The 25827-nt window shown below is 46.9% G+C and overlaps 1 long non-coding RNA gene across 1 annotated transcript in view; it reads left to right on the forward strand.

Annotated features, from left to right (window-relative positions):
• The window catches only part of LOC141201382 (uncharacterized), a 1200242-nt gene extending 1179939 nt beyond the window's left edge, over positions 1–20303 (forward strand). Inside the window, exon 3 of the long non-coding RNA XR_012272934.1 lies at positions 20189–20303. This is a non-coding gene — a long non-coding RNA (uncharacterized lncRNA). The remainder of the gene's footprint in view (positions 1–20188) is intronic.
• The last annotated feature ends 5524 nt before the right edge of the window (positions 20304–25827 follow it).

The raw sequence follows: 25827 nt of genomic DNA on the forward strand, positions 1-25827 counted from the left end.
AACCTGTCACCTTGGAAAATGCTATGTACCTGCAGGTATAGGGTTAATCTGCAGATAAATATTGTTACAATGCTGCCCGGCCGCCTTATTGATAGTGTAGGTACCGGGAGAAAATTAACTTCTTTCCTCCCTGCAGCCGCCGGCCTTCACTCATCGTTGTGCACGGAGCGGCTACAGTCTTGGATCACAGCACCGCTCGCTATATCAGGGGCGACGGCTGTAAACCCGGCCTGGATTTTGATTGACAGCTTGCTCTGCACAGATGCGCTGCAGAACCACTTAGAATCTGAGTGAAGGAGTAGTATGTTCACAGATAGAGAATATGGCTCATCCACGTGCGGATCTGCTCCACGTCCGATTACATATTTGTGGGAGAAACCCTAGTGGCAGCCTCCTATTTCTGACATGGATCCTCTAGCACTATTTGTGCACCTGCGGCTCCCAGCATAACTTGATGAGAGACCGTCAGCCTGCTGGGACCTGTAGTTTCACTACAGCAGGAGTGTCACAAGCTGCGGACCTCCGCTCACTCCAGCACTGGTCGGCATTTTCAGCACGTGAACGTACGCTATGCTTTCTGGAGACACAAGGGTGTAGATAATTTTATCAAACCCTTGACTGTAAGTTTGCTGAACCCTAAGTGGATTATACTGTTCCCACAGTTTCAGTTTTGGACCATTTAAGGGGAATTTAAAGGGTTCTGGCCACTGATTTTCCTTAAAGGGGATCAGTATCCCTGTATGTCTTTGTATATACTTGATAAAGACCTATAACAGGTCGAAACGTTATGTGATGGCGGAATAAACTTTGTCTTTTGGAATTCATCACTCTGGACTGAACGCTGTTACTTACCTTTATCCCCCTTAACAGGATGTCTTATTTTTGTGTTTTAGTCCCAAGATTGAAAAGGGCAGCCCTCTTAAAGCCCTGCTGTTTGACTCCACGTTTGATCACTACAGAGGCCTCGTAGCAGCATCGCCCTGTGTGGAGGTGACGTGTGTAAAGGCAATAAAATCGTGTCTGTCCACTCTGGCAAGTGCTATGAAGTCAATGAGGTTGGCATACTGACCCCAGAGGAAGTGGCAGCCGAAAAACTAAGGTTTTTTTTAATAATTTTATTAGCCTTTCCCTCTGTCTTCACCAATCAGCCCTCTGTATTGATGTTCAGATCAAAGATGTAGACAGGGATTGTCTCACGCTGCATCTCCTTCCTGATTGTATCACTGAGAAGACAGAAGCTGCCCCATCCCATTCTCCAAGAAATGCAGAACCCAATGCATCTGCTGTCCGTGATCCGCTTATTGTCAGAGGACATCATTAGGGACTGCATTTTCTCATTGCTTAAGAAATTGTTGGGGGATCCTGCTAATTGCTGAATAATAAAACTGCAGCACCGCTTCATTTAAAGCAGTGTTTCCCAAACTCCAGTCCTCATGGCCCCCAACAGGTCAGGTTTTCCCCCCAACAGGTCAGGTTTTCAGGATTTCCTCAGTATCACACATGTGATGAAAGTATCATCAAGGAATCAGGAATTCTCTCACCTGAGCAATACTATGGAAATCCTGAAGACATGACCTGTGGGGGGCCGTGAGGACTGGAGTTTGGGAAGCACTGATTTTAAAGGGACTGTCAGCACAGAATGACTGTTGAAACCAAGTACAAGCGCTCTGTGGATCACGGCGTGGGCCAATCCTTTATATACACCTTCCCACCTGCTTGTTTTACCTCTGTCTCCTTCCTTCTCTGGTTCTATGAAGCCAGAGCTGTCAATCAAAGAAGAGGAGGGTGTGGATAGAGGGAAAGCAAGCAGGTGGGAAGGTGTATATAAATGATTGGCCCCGTCATGAAGCACCGAGAGTTGGGACTTAGTTTGAACAGTCATTCTGTGCTGACAGTCCCTTTAGGTGGACGAGATCCAGATGCAGCTCATTTCACCGCGTAAGGCTGTGTGCCCACTATGCGTTTTTTAAGCGTTTCCGCAGCGGCAATTCCACCGCAGGAACGCTTAAACGCTTGGTAGAAGGTCTGCAATGTTCCCCAATGATAATCCTCATGTGCTGTGCAGATGCTGCGGAAATTTCCGCTGCGGATTATCATTGCGGAAAAATCCGCAGCACTACCAATTATTTTGCGGAAGCGCGGCGTTTTTGCCGCCATTGACTTGCATTGAATCGCTTAATATCCGCATGACTACATGTACACATGCGGATATTAAGCGATTCAATGTGCGGATGGTACCCGGGTCTGGAGAAGAGGAGACTCTCCTCCAGACCCGGGTACCATAGAACCTGTTAAAAAACAAAGAATTTAAAATAAAAAATAAACCTTATACTCACCTTCTGATGGCCCCCGGTCTCCTTAGTGATGCGTCCTGGCTCCCCGGCGGCTCGCGATGGTCTAAAAGGACCTTTCATGACGTCATTTAGTCATGTGACAGGTCGCATCGGATAAGGAGACCGGGGGCCATTGGAAGGTGAGTATAATGTTTTTTTTTATTTTTTACCATTTTTATTCTTTTTTTTAACTAACTTGGTCACACTGTATAAATCCATGCCGGTTGCATGGATTTATATAGTGTGACCAAGTTGTCAAGCACTTTTCCATGTGATGCTAAAATCGCTTGGAAAGCGCTTGACAACCCGCATGCGAAATCGCATGTGCAAAACGCGTGACAAACGCTTGTCCCTGGCTGAAAAAAACGCATGTAAAATCCACATGCCAGGGAGATACAGAAACGTTCAGGAAAAAGCCGGAGCATTTCTGCATCGTGGGCACACAGCCTTAGAGTGCCGCTGTGCAGGCAAAGACTGCATTCCCCTCTTTCTGAGAATCAGTGGGGCTTGAAGGGGTACGGCCCCCCATCAGTTATAAAGCCATGTCATGTCATCAATCATATGAGTGTTATGTGGCAATGGCATTGTCTTGACAGCCAAGGATCCTACTGAAGGCCTCCATGTCTTCCATGATTGTACAACTATGAAGCCCGTCCCATAACTGGGATTAATATGAGATTGGTCATTTTACTCTACACTGTAGCGGTAAAGCCATTGGATGTTTTCGGTGACCTGAGCCTGCAAAGTTAAATTCTCCCGTTACATCATTTTTGGCTTCACCACATCTGTTCGTGTTAAAACTAAAAAAAATACCTTATAGAAATCCTATCGAGAGGATGATGGAATGAAAAAGAAGAAAAAAGATGAAGCGGCAGAATCTCTGGAGTTTATTTTGTTCACTTTGCCTCACCAAGAAAAGTAATAAAAAGAGATCAGAAAATATTTATAAAAACTACAGCTCTAACTGCAAAAAAAGCCCAGATACAACGAATCTACTGAAAAAAAGCCCAGATACAACGAATCTACTGGAAAAAAGCCCAGATACAACGAATCTACTGGGAAAAAGCCCAGATACAACGAATCTACTGGGAAAAAAGCCCAGATACAACGAATCTACTGGGAAAAAAGCCCAGATACAACGAATCTACTGGAAAAAAAAGCCCAGATACAACGAATCTACTGGGAAAAAAAGCCCAGATACAACGAATCTACTGGAAAAAAAGCCCAGATACAACGAATCTACTGGAAAAAAAGCCCAGATACAACGAATCTACTGGGAAAAAAGCCCAGATACAACGAATCTACTGGAAAAAAAGCCCAGATACAACGAATCTACTGGAAAAAAAAAGCCCAGATACAACGAATCTACTGGAAAAAAAGCCCAGATACAACGAATCTACTGGGAAAAAAAGCCCAGATACAACGAATCTACTGGAAAAAAAGCCCAGATACAACGAATCTACTGGAAAAAAGCCCAGATACAACGAATCTACTGGGAAAAAAAGTTTTATACCTTTTAGAAGGCAAGGATAAAAACAAATTGTAAAAGTGAAGATTATCCCACATGCACTTTGTCACCCAAGGATCTGCATAAACTGCAGCCGGCCCATCTCAGCACCACTTCTTTTGTTTGTGCTTTTTCCTTATTGCTTTCTGTGTCTTTTTAAAAGGGTTTTTCCATCATTTTTTTAAAGTAATTTTTTCCGATATCCAAAGCATTTAAAATTGTGTACGACCCTGTGCAGGATATAATAGAGCGACATTTTATCACACTAGGAATATTCTTATAGTGCCACTAGATGGCGCTCTAATCCTGCATGCAGTACTGATGCTCCTGTCTGCTGCTTTCTATGAATATACATGTGTGTTTGGTGCCCAGGAGAGAGCAGAGCTGAAAGGGGAATCTGTTATTAAAGCAAATAAAATGTCAATATTGTGTTATGGAAAGTTCTGCAAATTAAAATACAATTTTGTGTTTTTATTGCCATTCAATACAAATCTGTTGTGGCCGCATGATGGTTCTCAGCTTGTTACAGTGCGATTAGCAGAGCTCTCTGATGTGGTATTTAGGCTCTGGGAAGTTATAACATATATGTTGATAGATCCAAAATAGTTTTACATCCAAAATTCAGTGCTGACTAATGTCACAGCATTTCTGACTTAAATGAATGTAACTAGATGAAATACTATTTTTGCTGCATGCAGCCTCCACCAGGGGGAGCTGTTGACATGTGATTATGTACAGCTAGTATTGGACCCAACCGCAGCAGTAGAAGTCTGTCTCCAGTGAGCGCCCTCTAGTGCCAGCTGTATATAGTTGTAGTGAACTCATGCAGTGCTGGGTCTCAGAGCCGTTGCTACCTTCTTTTATGGTAGATTTGTACAGTTATATGAAAAAGTTTGGGCACCCCTTTTAATCTTAAGCTTAATGTTTTATAAAAATTGGTGTTTTTGCAACAGCTGTTTCAGTTTGATATATGTAATAACTGTTGGACACAGTAATGTTTCTGCCTTGAAATGAGGTTTATTGTACTAACAGAAAATGTGCAATCTGCAGTCAAACAAAATTTGACAGGTGCATAAGTATGGGCACCTCACCAGAAAAGTGACATTAATATTTAGTAGATCCTCCTATTGCAAAAATAACAGCCTCTAGTCGCTTCCTGTAGCTTTTAATGATTTCCTGGATCCCGGATGAAGGTATTTTTGACCATTCCTCTTTACAAAACAATTCCAGTTCAGTTAAGTTTGATGGTCGTCGAGCATGGATAGCCCTCTTCAAATGATCCCACAGATGGTCAATGATATTCAGGTCTGGGGACTGGGATGGCCATTCCAGAACATTGTAATTGTTCCTCTGCATGAATGCCTGAGTAGATTTGGAGCGGTGTTTTGGATCATTGTCTTGCTGAAAGATCCATCCCCTGCGTAACTTCAACTTTGTCACTGATTCTTGAACATTATTGTCAAGAATCTGCTGATACTGAGTGGAATCCATGCGTCCCTCAACTTTAACAAGATTCCCGGTGCCGGCATTGGCCACACAGCTCCAAAGCATGATGGAACCTCCACCAAATTTTACTGTGGGTAGCATGTGTTTTTCTTGAAATGCTGTGTTTTTTTGCCGCCATGCATAACGCCATTTTGTATGACCAAACAACTCAATCTTGGTTTCATCAGTCCACAGGACCTTCTTCCAAAAAGAAATTGGCTTCTCCAAATGTGCTTTTGCATACCTCAGCCGACTCTGTTTGTGGCGTGCTTGCAGAAACGGCTTCTTTCGCATCACTCTCCCATACAGCTTCTCCTTGTGCAAAGTGCGTTGTATAGTTGACCGATGCACAGTGACACCATCTGCAGCAAGTTGATGCTGCAGCTCTCTGGGGGTGGTCTGAGGATTGTCCTTGATTGATCTCACCATTCTTCTTCTCTGCCTTTCTGATGTTTTTGTTGGCCTGCCACTTCTGGCCTTAACAAGAACTGTCCCGGTGTTCTTCCATTTCCTTACTATGTTCCTCACAGTGGAAACTGACAGGTTAAATCTCTGCGACAGCTTTTTGTATCCTTCCCCTGAACAACTATGTTGAATAATCTTTGTTTTCAGGTCATTTGACAGTTGTTTTGAGGAGCCCATGATGCCACTCTTCAGAGGAGATTCAAACAGGAGAACAACTTGCAAGTGGCCACTTTAAGTAGGTTTTCTCATGATTGCATACACCTGGCTCTGAAGTTCAAAGCTCAATGAGGTGACAAAACCAAAAAAAGTGCTTTAGTAAGTCAGTAAAAAGTAGGTAGGAGTATTTAAAACAAGAAAATGATAAGGGTGCCCATACTTATGCACCTGTCAAATTTTGTTTGAATGCAGATTGCACATTTTCTGTTAGTACAATAAACCTCATTTCAAGGCAGAAACATTACTGTGGCCAACAGTTATTACATATATCAAACTGAAATAGCTGTTGCAAAACCACCAATTTTTATAAAACATTAAGCTTAAGATTAATAGGGGTGCCCAAACTTTTTCATATAACTGTACCTGATATTCAATGTAGAATTTGATGAATCTGCACTAATTGTGAATATATATTGCTCTCATTGCTTCTAAGATATCCTGGGCAAGTAGGTTATCTAATGGCTGGGATGAAGGGCGCACAGGAAGCACAAATAGGAGACACTCTGCATTTACTGAAGCAGCCAGTGGCTCTGCCCGGCTTTAAGCCTGCGAAACCCATGGTGTTTGCAGGTGAGTTGAGCCCTAATACAAATTAAATGGTCCCTGTACTTGATCTCATTCCATAGATAATGTGCAAAATCCCTTTATAAAATTCAATTAAGTTGGAGTTACTTTTCAGGGGTTAGATAACCTAAAAGTGTCGGCCGGTAGGGTCTCCCTTCTGTCTAAGTGTAATTTGTCTCTAGCAGCAGCAACCCCCCTATATGGATTACCGGAAGTGGGGCTTGGCCTTCGTCTCTCTGCTCCTGCCTGTCAAACTGTATATGCAGGCTTAACAGAGATTCAGTCTTTCAGTTAATTGCAGGCATTTCATTAAGCAATGGCGGAAGCAATACGTGCTGAGTAATGAGAGAAAGGATGTCCCGGGACCTATAGTGCTGACAGAATGCTGATAAGGAGCAATCGTCCACTCCAAAAGAGTGGATGGCAAGTTACAGAGCATGTGTATTGGTACTGTTCCAGGACATACTGTTTTATCTACAGTCCATTTAGAATCAAAACTCTGTTCTACATAATATTGTACATGGAACAGAGTATTATGCCAATGTAACTGCAACACGCATCAAAGTCAAAATCTCAGCAGAATTACACCTATAGCCCCCTCAGACTATGCAAAACACCAATTGAGCTTTAACAACTTCAGCTCAAGTGCTCAAAAACTGTGTAACGGGGTCAGAAAGCTATTGTACAGTATACAGTATATATTTTATTAGCGTAATATTAAAGACTGTATTACAAGAGCACTTAGTTCAAGATTCAGCCTCCAGATGGCGTGACATCAGAGATTAGACACATCTGCAAGAGCGTCCTCAACAATGAATATATAGTCAATCACAAGGACTAGACGTGTAATGGATCAGTACAACAGTATAACGAGTGTTGTGTAGAGATGAGCGAACCCGAACTGTAAAGTTTGGGGTTCATACCGGACACCTAGTGTCCAATGCTGAACTCCGAACACTGGCAAGTCCGTTTTAAGAGAGAGAGAGACCTCCTAGCCCTTACTACAACCATTTTACAGCATCAAAGTTTGTGTCTCCATTGTCTTCTATGGGGTTCGGGTTCAAGTTCTGGTACCCGAACCAAACTTTGGACTAAAGTTTGGTCGAAACCGAACATCCACGGGGTTCGCTCATCCCTAGTGTAGTGTAAATTCTACGTATTTTGCGCCTGAGTACCAGTATTGAGGAGATCCTTACCCATTATGTGCCTGCCACTCTCCTAAACACGCGTTTCACTTTTTTAGCTTCTTCAGAGGGTCACAGAGTATACCAAACACTGCCCCCCAGGCACCAGATGTAACCCACTATATCCATTCCTTTAAGGCTAAAGTTACAGCTATAGAATAGATTGACCTTGACAATTCAAGTGCTTTCTTGTGGGAAGTATGTGCACCCCCCGATCATTTCAGTGGAGAGCGACCATTCCCAGCCACCTCTATTGAGAATCCATGACAGGCACAGGCGCTGTACCCTCGCCTGTCACACTTTAGTAATCCTACTAATTCCTTGTAACAGCCAGGAACGCCTCCACGATTGGATTAGGAACGGTGATCACAGAGTAGATAAATGCCAGAGAACCTTTATTCTGCAGCCGCATTTTTCATCCCATTAGACTCGGCCTATTTTACAGAAGCCGAGATAATTGAGGAGAGATGTAAGGAAGGAACCTCACGATCCTCCAGGACTCGTCAGCTCAGAGCCGTGACGTGTGGACAAGGTTTTTCTACATTGTCAGGAATTTAGGGAGCGCTGCAGCAAGGGGGTTGGTAATGACACGCCACCGTGACACATAATGCATGGACTGTCTCCTCTCATTTGTTCTTTGAAGCTTGTTTTCCTCGTGAGTGATGCTCGGCGCATGAGAAAAGCCCAAACAATTAACATCAAATGGGTTTTCTGCGATTTGTAAAATCCTGCGCCCCGCTGATCCCCCGCTGCGGCTCCCCATAGGTGGATTATAATGAGGGCAATCCGGGCTACCGCCCGGGGCCTCGGGTCTCCATGGCCGGATTGCCCTCATTATATGTGCAGCCCCGCGGCACATACCGGACCACTCCCCCAGCAGCGGTGCACAGCCGCTGCTTCTTCTTCGGCCGGGCCAGCACTGCAGCAGTTAACTTCCCTGTGCTGGCCCGGCCGCGTCACTGCTAGGAGACACGGCCCTGTGTGCGGCCGTGTCTCCTAGCTGTGACGTCACGCAGTGCGCGCCCGGCCTGCACTGCTACTTACCACCGGAGAGGAGCAGGAGCCAGGAGGACTGGAGCCGAGCCAGGGGATGGTGAGTGTGTGTGTGTGTGTCTGTCTGTGTGTGTCTGTGTGTATGTATGTATGTGTGTGCAGGCAGATATCATTGTGTGATGTCGGTTTATATGTATTTTTGTGTTTCAAATGTGTTTATGCGTGTATGTATATGTCTGTATATGTTTGTGTGTGTGCGTGACTGCGTGCGGCCTCCTGCTGTGTATAGATGGCTACGTGCGGCCTCCCGCTATGTATAGATGGCGCAGTGCGGCCTCCTGCTGTGTATAAATGGTTACGTGTGCTCAATATTGAGTCATAAAATTACCTGCCAGGGACATGCGGATGTGAAGCGTTCTTCACATGCATTTCCGCATGCGGGTTGACAAGCGCTTTCCAAGCGATTTTAGCATCACTTGGAAAGTACTTGACAACTTGGTCACACTATATAAATCCATGCAACCGGCATGGATTTATATAGTGTGACTGTAAAAGAAAGGTTAAAAATAGATATATACTTACCTTCTGATGGCCTGTCGACGTCAGCGGTCGCGTGACCCGTCACATGACTAAATGACATCATGGCAGGTCCTTTTCAGACCATCGTGAGCTGCCGGCAAGCCAGGACGCATCGGATAAAGACACCGGGGGCCATCAGAAGGTAAGTATAATATTTATTTTTTATTTTATTCTTTTTTTACAGGTTCTATGGTACCCTGGTCCGGAGGAGAGTCTCCTTTTCTCCAAACCCGGGTACCATCCGCACATTGAAACGCATGGAATCTGCATGTACAGATCCAGTGATGCGGATTCCATGTGTTCCAATGCAAGTCAATGGCGGCGAAAGCGCCGCGCTTCTGCAAAATAATTGTTATTGCTGCGGATTTTTCCGCAATGATAATCCGCAGCGGAAATTTCCACAGCATGTGCACAGCACATGCGGATTATCATTGGGGAACATGGCAGACCTTCTACCAAGCGTTTTTTAAGCGTTTCTGCAGCGGAATTGGCGTTGCGGAAAAGCTTAAAAAATGCGTAGTGAGCACACAGCCTAAAAAAATTATTATAATTAATATTGTGCCAAATTAATTTCACGTGAACTATCACATGATCTATCACAGGGGATGTGTGTATGTGTATGTGTATGTGTGTGTGTGTGTGTGTGTGTGTGTGTGTGTGTGTGTGTGTGGGGGTGGGGGCCGTGCCTTCTAAACTGCCCGGGGCACTTGCTACTCTTAATCCACCCCTGCGGCTCCCCCACACCCACCACCATGCGGCCATACAATAATATAGTATTCGGACTATAAGACGCACCCCCCACTTTCCTCCAAAATTTTGGAGGAAAAAAGTGCATCTTATAGTCCGAAAAATATGGTAATTATTAAGAATAGGAGATTTTTTTTTTTTTTTTTTTTTTAAATGTAGGTACGATTCAATTATTCCCAAGATCTCACCCCATGGATGGATCCTTTGTATTTGCAATTGGTGGAGGAAGGGCATTGCTAACAATAGGAATTCCAGAGAATGGAGGACTTAACTACAACTCCCAGTATGTCCTTAGCAATGGTAAGGAGATACTGGGAGTTGTTACCAGTCATCATCAGACTGTGGACCGTATAGGAACCAATGTACTGATTAGATGCAAGCAGTGGAACTATTAAACGTTTAAAAAGTAACTTGCATTTAGGGATATATATTACATGATTTAGGTCCTATAATTTTGAGCAGATTAGTGCGAATCTGAGACCCTGATCACTCAGAAGATCTCTTAGAAGTGAAGAGGTGAGGAGACATGACTGTGACTTTCTGCTGCATTTGCTCCGCTCAGTGTACTCTCCTATCTACTGAGCTGCGCTCTTCTAGGAGGTCTTTTAAGCAAAGGAGCAAAGGATTGGGGTCCCCACAAATCTGCTCAGAATTAATGTCCCTAAATCACATTAAAAAACGTCCCAAAAGTTGATTTACTCTTTAAGGTTAATTTACACACACACACACACACTGTATACGCCGTACGCACCACACACACTGTATATGCCGTACGCACCACCACACACACACACACACACTCTGTATACGCCGTACGCACCACCACACACACTGTATACGGCATATGCACCACACACACATTGTATACACCGTACACACCACACACACACTGTATACGCCGTACGCATCACACACTGTATACGCATTACGCACTGTATACGCCGTATGCAACACACACTGTATACGCCGTACACACACACACGCACTGTATACTCCGTACGCACCACACACACTGTATACGCCGTACACACCACACACACACTGTATACGCCGTACGCACCACACATACACTTTATACTCCATACGCAGCACACACACACTGTATACGGCGTACGCACCACACACACACACACACACTGTATACGCCGTACATACCACACACACACACTGTATACGGCGTATGCACCACACACACTGTATACACCGTACACACCACACTGTATACGGCGTACGCACCACACACACACTGTATACACCGTACATACCACACACACACACACTGTATACGGCGTACGCACCACATACACTGTATACACCGTACACAACACACACACTGTATACACCGTACGCACCACACACACACTGTATACACCGTACATACCACACACACACACTGTATACGCCGTACGCACCACACACACACACACACACATTGTATACGCCGTACACACCACACACACACACTGTATACGCTGTACGCACCACACACACTGTATACGCCATACATACCACATACACTGTATACGCCATACATACCACATACACTGTATACGCCGTACGCACCACCACACACACTGTATACGCCTTACACACCACACACACACTGTATACGCCGTACACACCACACACACTGTATACGCCGTACACCACACACACACACTGTATACGCCGTACACCACACACACACACACTATATACACCGTACGCACCACACACACACACACACTGTATACGCTGTACATACCACATACACTGTATACGCCGTACGCACCACCACACACACTGTATACGCCTTACACACCACACACACACTGTATACGCCTTACACACCACACACACACTGTATACGCCTTACACACCACACACACACTGTATACGCCGTACACACCACACACACACTGTATAAGCCGTACACACCACACACACTGTATACGCCGTACACACCACACACACTGTATACGCCGTACACACCACACACACTGTATACGCCGTACACACCACATACACTGTATACGCCGTACACCACACACACACACACTGTATACGCCGTACGCACCACACACACACACACTGTATACGCTGTACATACCACATACACTGTATACACCATATGCACCACCACACACACTGTATACGCCGTACATACCACACACACACTGTATACGCCGTATGCACCATCACACACACGCAGTCTGTATACATCGTATGCACCACACACACGCACTCTGTATACACCGTACGCACCACACACACGCACTCTGTATACACCGTACGCACCACACACACGCACTCTGTATACACCGTACGCACCACACACACTGTATACGCCGTACACACCACACATCCACTGTATACGCCATACACACCACACACACTGTATACGCCGTACGCACCACCACACACACGCAGTCTGTATACATCGTATGCACCACACACACGCACTCTGTATACACCGTACGCACCACACACACTGTATACGCTGTACGCACCACACATCCACTGTATACGCCATACTCACCACACACACACTCTGTATACGCCGTACACACCACACACACACACTGTATACGCTGTACATACCACACACACACTGTATATGCCATACACACCACACACACACTGTATACGCCGTACGCACCACACACACACTGTATACACCGTACACACCACACACACTGTATACACCGTACACACACTGTATACGCTGTACATACCACACACACACTGTATACACCGTACACACCACACACACTGTATACACCGTACGCACCACACACACACTGTATACGCCGTACACACCACACACACTGTATACACCGTACACACTGTATACACCGTACACACCACACACACACACTGTATACGCTGTACATACCACACACACACTGTATATGCCATACACACCACACACTGTATACGCCGTACGCACCACACACACACTGTATACACCGTACACACCACACACACTGTATACACCGTACACACACTGTATACGCTGTACATACCACACACACACTGTATACACCGTACACACCACACACACTGTATACACCGTACGCACCACACACACACTGTATACGCCGTACACACCACACACACACTGTATACACCGTACACACTGTATACACCGTACACACCACACACACACTGTATACGCTGTACATACCACACACACACTGTATATGCCGTACACACCACACACACACACACACACACTGTATACGCCGTACGCACCACCACACACACACGCACTCTGTATACACCGTACGCACCACACACACGCACTCTGTATACACCGTACACACCACACACACACTGTATATGCCGTACACAGTGGCGTACTGCCAATGGCGGCAGACCAGGCGACTGCTATGGGGCCCGTGAGCCGAGGGGGCCCATAGCAGTCCAGGGGTGGATATACCGCCACCGGTGCAGCTGCGCCGGGTCCCCACCATGCAACTGCACCAAGGGGCCCACAAGGTGCAGCTGCTCCCTGCACGCGGCGGTCAGGGAGTGATCCCTACAGCTCCGCTGCTGTCAGGAGGAGAATAGCAGCGGAGCTGCAGGGTTCATCCTCTGCTTCCTCCCTGACCCAGGCGCGCGCAGCTTGATGACGTCATCATGCAGCGCGCGCCTGGGTCAGGAAGAAAGCTGCCGGCAACCAGGAGGATGCTGCTGCAGGGGAGCGAGCTGAGGTAAGTTTTTTTTTTTTTTACTGAAATGCTGGGGAGGGGATGGGGCTGGGAAGAGCAATAATGGGGCGGCTAGAGCTGGGGAGAGCAATGATGGGGATGGTGGGGAAGGGGAGAGCAATGATGGGGATGGTGGGGAAGGGGAGAGCAATGATGGGGGTGCTGGGAGAGAGCAATGATGGGGGTGCTGGGAGAGAGCAATGATGGGGGTGCTGGGAGAGAGCAATGATGGGGGTGCTGGGAGAGAGCAATGATGAGGGTGCTGGGAGAGAGCAATGATGGGGGTGCTGGGAGAGAGCAATGATGGGGGTGCTGGGAGAGAGCAATGATGGGGGTGCTGGGACAGAGCAATGGTGGGGGGCTGGGAGAGAGCAATGATGGAGGTGCTGGGACAGAGTAATGATGGGGGTGCTGAGAGGAAATGATGGGGGTGCTGGGAGAGAGCAATGATGGGAGTGCTGGGAGAAGCAATGATGGAGGTGCTGGGACAGAGCAATGAAGGGGGGCTGGGAGAGAGCAATGATGGAGGTGCTGGGACAGAGAAATGATGGGGGTGCTGGGAGAGAGCAATGATGGGAGTGCTGGGAGAGAGCAATGGTGGGGGTGCTGGGACAGAGCAGTGGTGGGGGTGCTGGGACAGAGCAATGACGTGGGTGCTGGGACACAGTAATGACGTGGGTGCTGGGAGAGAGCAATGACGTGGGTGCTGGGAGAGAGCAATGATGGGGGTGCTGGGAGAGAGCAATGATGGGGGTGCTGGGAGAGAGCAATGGTGGGGGTGCTGGGACAGAGCAATGGTGGGGGGCTGGGAGAGAGCAATGATGTGGGGCTGGGAGAGAGCAATGATGGAGGTGCTGGAACAGAGAAATGATGGGGGTGCTGGGAGAGAGCAATGATGGGAGTGCTGGGAGAAGCAATGATGGAGGTGCTGGGACAGAGCAATGATGGGGGGCTGGGAGAGAGCAATGATGGAGGTGCTGAGACAGCGCAATGATGGGGGTGCTGGACAGAGCAATGATGGGGGTTGGGAGAGAGCAATGATGGGGGTGGTGGGACAGAGCAATGATGCAGGTGCTAAGAGAGAGAGCAATGATGGGGGTGTTGGGAGAGAGCAAAGATGGGGGTGCTGGGAGAGAGCAACGATGAGGGTGCTGGGACAGAGCAATGACGTGGGTGCTGGGACAGAGCAGTGATGGAGGTGCTGGGACAGAGCAATGATGGGGGTGCTGGGAGAGAGCAATGATGGAGGTGCTGGGAGAGAGCAATGATGGGGGTGCTGGGAGAGAGCAATGATGGGGGTGCTGGGAGAGAGCAATTATGGGGGTTTCACTTTGCTTGTACTGTTAAGCCTTGTATGTTTTCTGTGTGCACATAGCCTTACAGTTAATTGGGGAGAGTCACAGAGACTGAATAATTTATATTATTGGCCGGTGCAGATTATAGTTAATGGGGGGCACAGTGCTGCTTATCACTTTATATTTTGATTACTAGGTGGTTAATAGTATATTAATGGGGGGGTTACATATCTGTATTCGAGGACGCAGAGCGGGGGAGACACATGTATACATACAATATGTGACCTTGTTATTTTCTAGGCTGGAGATCATCGTGACAAGACGAGACGTGGCTGGGAGATGTCGACATGAAGGTCTGACCAGATGGAGAAGAAGCAGCAGAAACCGACTCTGATCAGATGAGACGTCAGCGGTAAGTGCCTGGATGTAAATATTATTCTGTATCTGCACTGTGTGACTTGGAGTGATGATGTTATCTGTAAAATCCCTTAGGCTGTACTCTCACATTTGTGTGAAATGTCCGTGTGCTGCCAGATCTTTTTATCGGATGGTTCACGGACTCGTACAGTTTTATAGATCCATTCACACATCCATGAAAATCACGGATCTGAGAATGAGATCTAAGAGGGTCAGAGAATGTCCTGTTCTGATCCAATATTGAGGATTAGAATAGGACATGCTCAATGCAGGGCAGCACACCGACACTGCACACAGATGCAGGAATGTAGCCTTATTATGTATAGCACAGTCCCTTAGTATATAGTGCACTCACTTATTATGTATAGCGCCATCCTTAGTTATATAGTTTCCTCTTTTATTATGTATAACACCCTCCCTTATTATGTACCATCCTCTCTAGCGGCTCACAGTTGGGGGATCATACTGTGTTGGGGTCAGCATACTTTACCCTGGGAGTTGAGGTGGGGTACAGTAGGGTCATTATACTGTGCATGTGGAGGAATTCACCATGGGGGTATTATACTGTGTTTGGGGGGCCCTTTTATTGGCATCACACTTTATGGGGCAATGAAAGAGATCTAGGACGTCAGCAGGAGGAAAATTACTATGTAAAGGATGGAAAGTTGTGAGATCTGATCTTTGGTGACCCCGACAATTATTTAATTTTTTTTTTGGGGGGGGGGGGTGGGGGGCAATTAGAGCTTCTGCTATGGGGCCCCATGATTCCTATGTATGCCCCTGGCCGTACATACCACATACACTGTATACGCCATATACACCACCACACACACACACTGTATACGCCGTACGCACCACACACACACATACACTGTATATGCCGTACGCACCACCACACACACGCACTCTGTATACACCCTGCGCACCACACACACACACACTGTATACGCCGTACGCACCACACACACACATACACTGTATATGCCGTACGCACCACCACACACACGCACTCTGTATACACCCTGCGCACCACACACACACACTGTATACGCCGTACACACCACACACACACATACACTGTATATGCCGTACGCACCACCACACACACTGTATACACCCTGCGCACCACACACACACACTGTACATGCCGTAAGCACCACACACACACTATATACGCCGTACGCACCACACACACACACACACACACACACAGTGTATACGCCGTACGCACCACACACACACAGTGTATACGCCGTACGCACCACCACACACACGCACTCTGTATACACCCTGCGCACCACACACACACACACACACACCCTGTATATGCCGTAAGCACCACACACACACTATATACGCCGTATTCACCACACATACCCTGTATACGCCGTATGCAACACCACACACACTGTATACGCCATACGCACTCCCCACACACACACTGTATACGCCGTACGCACCCCCCCCACACACACTGTATACGCTGTATGCACCACCACACACACTCTGTATACGCCATACGCACCACACACGCTCTGTATACGCTGTACGCACCACCACACACACTCTGTATACGCTGTACGCACCACACACACAATGTATACGGCATATGCAGCACACACATTGTATACACCGTACACACCACACACGCACTCTGTATACACCGTACGCACCACACACACGCACTCTGTATACACCGTACGCACCACACACACTGTATACGCCGTACACACCACACATCCACTGTATACGCCGTACGCACCACCACACACACGCAGTCTGTATACATCGTATGTACCACACACACGCACTCTGTATACACCGTACGCACCACACACACTGTATACGCTGTACGCACCACACATCCACTGTATACGCCATACTCACCACACACACACTCTGTATACGCCGTACACACCACACACACACACTGTATACGCTGTACATACCACACACACACTGTATATGCCATACACACCACACACACACTGTATACGCCGTACGCACCACACACACACTGTATACACCGTACACACCACACACACTGTATACACCGTACACACACTGTATACGCTGTACATACCACACACACACTGTATACACCGTACACACCACACACACTGTATACACCGTACGCACCACACACACACTGTATACGCCATACACACCACACACACACTGTATACACCGTACACACTGTATACACCGTACACACCACACACACACACTGTATACGCTGTACATACCACACACACACTGTATATGCCATACACACCACACACTGTATACGCCGTACGCACCACACACACACTGTATACACCGTACACACCACACACACTGTATACACCGTACACACACTGTATACGCTGTACATACCACACACACACTGTATACACCGTACACACCACACACACTGTATACACCGTACGCACCACACACACACTGTATACGCCGTACACACCACACACACACTGTATACACCGTACACACTGTATACACCGTACACACCACACACACACTGTATACGCTGTACATACCACACACACACTGTATATGCCGTACACACCACACACACACACACACACACTGTATACGCCGTACGCACCACCACACACACACGCACTCTGTATACAGCGTACGCACCACACACACGCACTCTGTATACACCGTACGCACCACACACACGCACTCTGTATACACCGTACACACCACACACACACTGTATATGCCGTACACAGTGGCGTACTGCCAATGGCGGCAGACCAGGCGACTGCTATGGGGCCCGTGAGCCGAGGGGGCCCATAGCAGTCCAGGGGTGGATATACCGCCACCGGTGCAGCTGCGCCGGGTCCCCACCATGCAACTTCACCAAGGGGCCCACAAGGTGCAGCTGCTCCCTGCACGCGGCGGTCAGGGAGTGATCCCTACAGCTCCACTGCTGTCAGGAGGAGAATAGCAGCGGAGCTGCAGGGTTCATCCTCTACTTCCTCCCTGACCCAGGCGCGCGCAGCTTGATGACGTCATCATGCAGCGCGCGCCTGGGTCAGGAAGAAAGCTGCCGGCAACCAGGAGGATGCTGCTGCAGGGGAGCGAGCTGAAGTAAGTTTTTTTTTTTTTTACTGAAATGCTGGGGAGGGGATGGGGCTGGGAAGAGCAATAATGGGGCGGCTAGAGCTGGGGAGAGCAATGATGGGGATGGTGGGGAAGGGGAGAGCAATGATGGGGGTGCTGGGAGAGAGCAATGATGGGGGTGCTGGGAGAGAGCAATGATGGGGGTGCTGGGAGAGAGCAATGATGGGGGTGCTGGGAGAGAGCAATGATGAGGGTGCTGGGAGAGAGCAATGATGGGGGTGCTGGGAGAGAGCAATGATGGGGGTGCTGGGAGAGAGCAATGATGGGGGTGCTGGGACAGAGCAATGGTGGGGGGCTGGGAGAGAGCAATGATGGAGGTGCTGGGACAGAGTAATGATGGGGGTGCTGAGAGGAAATGATGGGGGTGCTGGGAGAGAGCAATGATGGGAGTGCTGGGAGAAGCAATGATGGAGGTGCTGGGACAGAGCAATGATGGGGGGCTGGGAGAGAGCAATGATGGAGGTGCTGGGACAGAGAAATGATGGGGGTGCTGGGAGAGAGCAATGATGGGAGTGCTGGGAGAGAGCAATGGTGGGGGTGCTGGGACAGAGCACTGGTGGGGGTGCTGGGACAGAGCAGTGGTGGGGGTGCTGGGACAGAGCAATGACGTGGGTGCTGGGACACAGCAATGACGTGGGTGCTGGGAGAGAGCAATGACGTGGGTGCTGGGAGAGAGCAATGATGGGGGTGCTGGGAGAGAGCAATGATGGGGGTGCTGGGAGAGAGCAATGGTGGGGGTGCTGGGACAGAGCAATGGTGGGGGGCTGGGAGAGAGCAATGATGTGGGGCTGGGAGAGAGCAATGATGGAGGTGCTGGAACAGAGAAATGATGGGGGTGCTGGGAGAGAGCAATGATGGGAGTGCTGTGAGAAGCAATGATGGAGGTGCTGGGACAGAGCAATGATGGGGGGCTGGGAGAGAGCAATGATGGAGGTGCTGAGACAGCGCAATGATGGGGGTGCTGGACAGAGCAATGATGGGGGTTGGGAGAGAGCAATGATGGGGGTGGTGGGACAGAGCAATGATGCAGGTGCTAAGAGAGAGAGCAATGATGGGGGTGTTGGGAGAGAGCAAAGATGGGGGTGCTGGGAGAGAGCAACGATGAGGGTGCTGGGACAGAGCAATGACGTGGGTGCTGGGACAGAGCAGTGATGGAGGTGCTGGGACAGAGCAATGATGGGGGTGCTGGGAGAGAGCAATGATGGAGGTGCTGGGAGAGAGCAATGACGGGGGTGCTGGGAGAGAGCAATGATGGGGGTGCTGGGAGAGAGCAATGATGGGGGTGCTGGGAGAGAGCAATTATGGGGGTTTCACTTTGCTTGTACTGTTAAGCCTTGTATGTTTTCTGTGTGCACATAGCCTTACAGTTAATTGGGGAGAGTCACAGAGACTGAATAATTTATATTATTGGCCGGTGCAGATTATAGTTAATGGGGGGCACAGTGCTGCTTACCACTTTATATTTTGATTACTAGGTGGTTAATAGTATATTAATGGGGGGGTTACATATCTGTATTCGAGGACGCAGAGCGGGGGAGACACATGTATACATACAATATGTGACCTTGTTATTTTCTAGGCTGGAGATCATCGTGACAAGACGAGTCGTGGCTGGGAGATGTCGACATGAAGGTCTGACCAGATGGAGAAGAAGCAGCAGAAACCGACTCTGATCAGATGAGACGTCAGCGGTAAGTGCCTGGATGTAGATATTATTCTGTATCTGCGCTGTGTGACTTGGAGTGATGATGTTATCTGTAAAATCCCTTAGGCTGTACTCTCACATTTGTGTGAAATGTCCGTGTGCTGCCAGATCTTTTTATCGGATGGTTCACGGACTCGTACAGTTTTATAGATCCATTCACACATCCATGAAAATCACGGATCTGAGAATGAGATCTAAGAGGGTCAGAGAATGTCCTGTTCTGATCCGATATTGAGGATTAGAATAGGACATGCTCAATGCAGGGCAGCACACCGACACTGCACACAGACGCAGGAATGTAGCCTTATTATGTATAGCACAGTCCCTTAGTATATAGTGCACTCACTTATTATGTATAGCGCCATCCTTAGTTATATAGTTTCCTCTTTTATTATGTATAACACCCTCCCTTATTATGTACCATCCTCTCTAGCGGCTCACAGTTGGGGGATCATACTATGTTGGGGTCAGCATACTTTACCCTTGGAGTTGAGGTGGGGTACAGTAGGGTCATTATACTGTGCATGTGGAGGAATTCACCATGGGGGTATTATACTGTGTTTGGGGGGCCCTTTTATTGGCATCACACTTTATGGGGCAATGAAAGAGATCTAGGACGTCAGCAGGAGGAAAATTACTATGTAAAGATGGAAAGTTGTGAGATCTGATCTTTGGTGACTCTGACAATTATTTAATTTTTTTTTTTTTTGGGGGGGGGGGCAATTAGAGCTTCTGCTATGGGGCCCCATGATTCCTATGTATGCCCCTGGCCGTACATACCACATACACTGTATACGCCATATACACCACCACACACACACACTGTATACGCCGTACGCACCACACACACACATACACTGTATATGCCGTACGCACCACCACACACACGCACTCTGTATACACCCTGCGCACCACATACACACACACTGTATACGCCGTACGCACCACACACACACATACACTGTATATGCCGTACGCACCACCACACACACGCACTCTGTATACACCCTGCGCACCACACACACACACTGTATACGCCGTACACACCACACACACACATACACTGTATATGCCGTACGCACCACCACACACACTGTATACACCCTGCGCACCACACACACACACTGTACATGCCGTAAGCACCACACACACACTATATACGCCGTACGCACCACACACACACACACACACACACACACAGTGTATACGCCGTACGCACCACACACACACACAGTGTATACGCCGTACGCACCACCACACACACGCACTCTGTATACACCCTGCGCACCACACACACACACACACACCCTGTATATGCCGTAAGCACCACACACACACTATATACGCCGTATTCACCACACATACCCTGTATACGCCGTATGCAACACCACACACACTGTATACGCCATACGCAATCCCCACACACACACTGTATACGCCGTACGCACCCCCCCCACACACACTGTATACGCTGTATGCACCACCACACACACTCTGTATACGCCATACGCACCACACACGCTCTGTATACGCTGTACGCACCACCACACACACTCTGTATACGCTGTACGCACCACACACACAATGTATACGGCATATGCAGCACACACATTGTATACACCGTACACAATGTACCAGGGGAGGAGTCCTGAGGAGATAATTTGCATATTTCCACTGCATTTTGGGGTAAGTGAAGAGTCTCCGCGAGCTCAAAGAACACTGGATTTTGGCTGTTGGAGCTGAAAAGAGGACATCGGTAAACCAGGGGAGGAGTCCTGAGGAGATAATTTGCATATTTCCACTGCATTTTGGGGTAAGTGAAGAGTCTCCGCGAGCTCAAAGAACACTGGATTTTGGCTGTTGGAGCTGAAAAGAGGACATCGGTAGCATTTTGAAGCATTTCACTGTTTTCAGAACATTAACAGTAAGAACATGGAAGAGTCCAGGAGCCATTTGGTGAGCTGCATATCCTGCTACATGTTCACAGACTTGCCAGTGGAAAAGCCAGACTTCACATGCCAGAAATGCAAGCTTGTGTCCCTGTTGGAGGAAAAGTTGCGAAATCTAGAAGAGAGGTTAACTACCTTGAAAATCATTAAGGAAGGTGAAGAGTTCTTAGACAGAGCAGAATTATCTCTTCATGATTCAGAAAGAGAAGAAATTCGAACTGCACCTGACGAAACAGAGGAATGGAAGCATGTGACCCACAGAAGCAGGAGGATCGAGAGGCAGTCAGCACCCATACTGCTCAGGAACCAGTACCAGGCTCTCTCACAGGAGAACCATGAAGAAATACAGCAAGATAAGACTTTGCCAGCAATGAATAACCTTGTAAGCCCTCAGAATCCTCCTGGATGGAGAAAGAAGAATGTTGTGAAGAAAAAACGAAGAGTGGTGGTCATGGGGGATTCTCTGTTAAGAGGAACAGAGGCCGCTATCTGCAGACCAGACATAACCTCAAGAGAAATGTGCTGTCTTCCTGGAGCAAAAATTAAAGATGTGTCTGACAGGATATCAAGGCTCTTCAGACCTACAGATCACTACCCATTCCTGCTAATACATGTGGGGACAAATGACACCGCAAGAAAGGACCTGGAAACCATCTGCAGTGACTTTGAAGACTTAGGCAAGAAAGTGAAAGAATTGGGAGCGCAGGTGGTCTTCTCATCCATCCTCCCAGTGGATGACCATGGAACAATGAGGTGGAATAAGATTCTACAGGTGAACAACTGGCTACGTCGATGGTGCCGTCAACAAGGATTTGGATTTCTGGATCACGGGATGAATTACCTATACGATGGACTACTTGCTAGAGATGGGGTGCACCTTACGAAGACTGGAAAACATGTATTTGGAAGTCGCCTTGCTACACTCATCAGGAGAGCTTTAAACTAGAACAATGTGGGAAGGGAAGCAAAAGGCCAGAAAAAGCCATACAGCTGACAAATACTATTGAGATCTCTGCTACTGGAAGTGGAAAGAAAGAACAAAGACAAAAAAATCTAAATAAAAATATGGGAGGAAGAGAAACCAATCACAAACTAAAATGTTTTTATACAAATGCACAAAGCATGGGCAACAAACAAGGAGAATTGGAACTACTAATGCAGGAAAAGGAATATGATGTCATTGGAATCACTGAAACTTGGTGGGACGATACACATGATTGGAATAAAAGGCTAAAAGGATACAACTTATTTGCAAGAAACAGAATTGATAAACGAGGAGGAGGTGTCGCATTGTATGTTAGAAAAGCGTATATCTGCACAGAGATTGAAGCTTCAGAGACTGGGAGTTCTGTGGAAACTGTTTGGGTAAGAATACAAGGAGAGAACAACGGAAAGGACACCATTGTAGGCATTTACTACAGGCCACCTGGGCAAGCTGAAGATATGGATGAACTCTTTATGTATCAAATGACCAAGTTCTCCAAAAAATATGACGTAGTGGTCATGGGAGATTTCAACTATCCAGACATTTGTTGGGAATCTCTCTCAAGTAAAACTAACAGGTCAAGCAAATTCTTATCCTCTCTTGCTGACAACTTTATCTTCCAAAAGGTAGGGGAGAAAACAAGGGGATCTGCTACTTTGGATCTAATCCTTATAAACAGGGAGGAAATGGTTGAGGAGGTAAAAGTGGCTGGGACCCTAGGAGGCAGCGATCATGCTATTATAGAATTTTGGATAACTAGAGGAGGAAGACATGTGAAGACTCAAACTTCAAGGTTAGATTTTAGAAAGGCAGATTTTAAGAGACTCAGAAAGAGAATAGGAGGGATCCAATGGCTGGATGTCCTTAAGGACAAAAATGTCCAGGAAGGATGGGAAATTTTTAAAAATGAGATTCTCAAAGCACAATCGTTAACAATCCCGAAAAGTAGGAAGAATGGGAAGCATTTAAGGAAACCAGGATGGATGAACACAGAACTTAAACACATGCTAAAAAGAAAGAAAGAAATGTTCATTAAATGGAAAGAGGGAGGCATATCTAAAGAAGATTATAATGCAGTCTGCAGATCCTGCAGGGCACGTATCAGGTTAGCTAAAGCTGACAATGAATTAAGGCTTGCAAGAGATGTCAAAAGCAATAAAAAAGGATTTTGGGGGTATGTCAAAAGTAAAAGAAAAGTCAAAGATGCTATAGGATTTTTACAGGATGAAAATGGAGAAATGGTAAGAGAGGATGTTGAGAAGGCCGAACTTTTTAATTCCTATTTTGCATCTGTTTTCTCTCAGAAAGAAAATGTAACATCAACTGATTTTCACTGTCCTTTTAAAGGAATAGAAGAATCCAAGTTATCTGTAAACAGAAAGATTGTGAGGGAATATTTAGCTAACATAAATGAGTTCAAGTCTCCAGGTCCAGATGAATTACACCCCAGAGTACTGAAGGAGATCGTAGAAGAAATTTTAGAACCACTCTCCATAATCTTTGAAAATTCTTGGAGAACAGGAGAAGTCCCAGAAGACTGGAGAAGAGCAAATGTTGTTCCTATCTTCAAAAAGGGGAAGAAGGTGGACCCAGGGAACTATAGGCCGGTGAGTCTGACTTCTATACCAGGAAAGATCTTTGAACAAATTATTAAACATCATGTATGTAAGTACCTGGATAAGAATGAAGTGATTAACCAGAGTCAGCATGGGTTTGTAACTAACAAGTCATGTCAGACTAACTTAATATCCTTCTATGACAGAATCACTGACTGGGTGGATCAGGGAAATGCTGTAGATATAGTATATCTTGACTTCAGCAAAGCATTTGACAAAGTATCTCACACCATCCTTATTGAAAAAATGACCAAGTATGCAATGGACCAGGCAACTGTTAGGTGGATTCATAACTGGCTTAGTGATCGGACTCAAAGGGTGGTTGTAAATGGCTTCACATCCAGCTGGATGAATGTCTCAAGTGGGATACCACAGGGCTCTGTCCTGGGACCTGTATTGTTCAACATCTTCATCAATGATTTAGATGAAGGAATTGAGGGTAAACTGATTAAATTTGCTGATGACACAAAGCTAGGAGGGATAGCTAATACTAGAGAAGAGAGAGAGAGGATTCAAAAAGACCTAAATAAACTGGAGCAGTGGGCAGCAACCAACAGAATGGTTTTTAACAGGGAAAAATGCAAAGTACTAAATCTGGGCAATAAAAATGAAAAAAGCATATACAGAATGGGAGGAATAGAGCTAAGCAACAGTACATGTGAAAAAGACTTAGGTATACTAATAGATCATAGACTGAACATGAGTCAACAGTGTGATGCAGCAGCAAAAAAGGCAAATACAATTCTGGGATGTATTAACAGAAGCATACAGTCTAGATCACGTGAAGTCATTATCGGTCTTTACTCCTCTTTGGTCAGACCTCATCTGGAATACTGTGTACAGTTTTGGGCACCACATTTTAAAAAAGACATAGACAAACTGGAACAAGTTCAGAGAAGAGCGACCAGAATGGTGACTGGTCTGCAAACCATGTCCTATGAGGAACGGTTGCAGGATTTGGGA

This window comes from Phyllobates terribilis, unplaced genomic scaffold, assembly GCF_046119375.1.
Source record: "Phyllobates terribilis strain yellow unplaced genomic scaffold, ASM4611937v1 Scaffold_110__1_contigs__length_5578470, whole genome shotgun sequence".
Lineage (NCBI taxonomy): Eukaryota > Metazoa > Chordata > Amphibia > Anura > Dendrobatidae > Phyllobates > Phyllobates terribilis.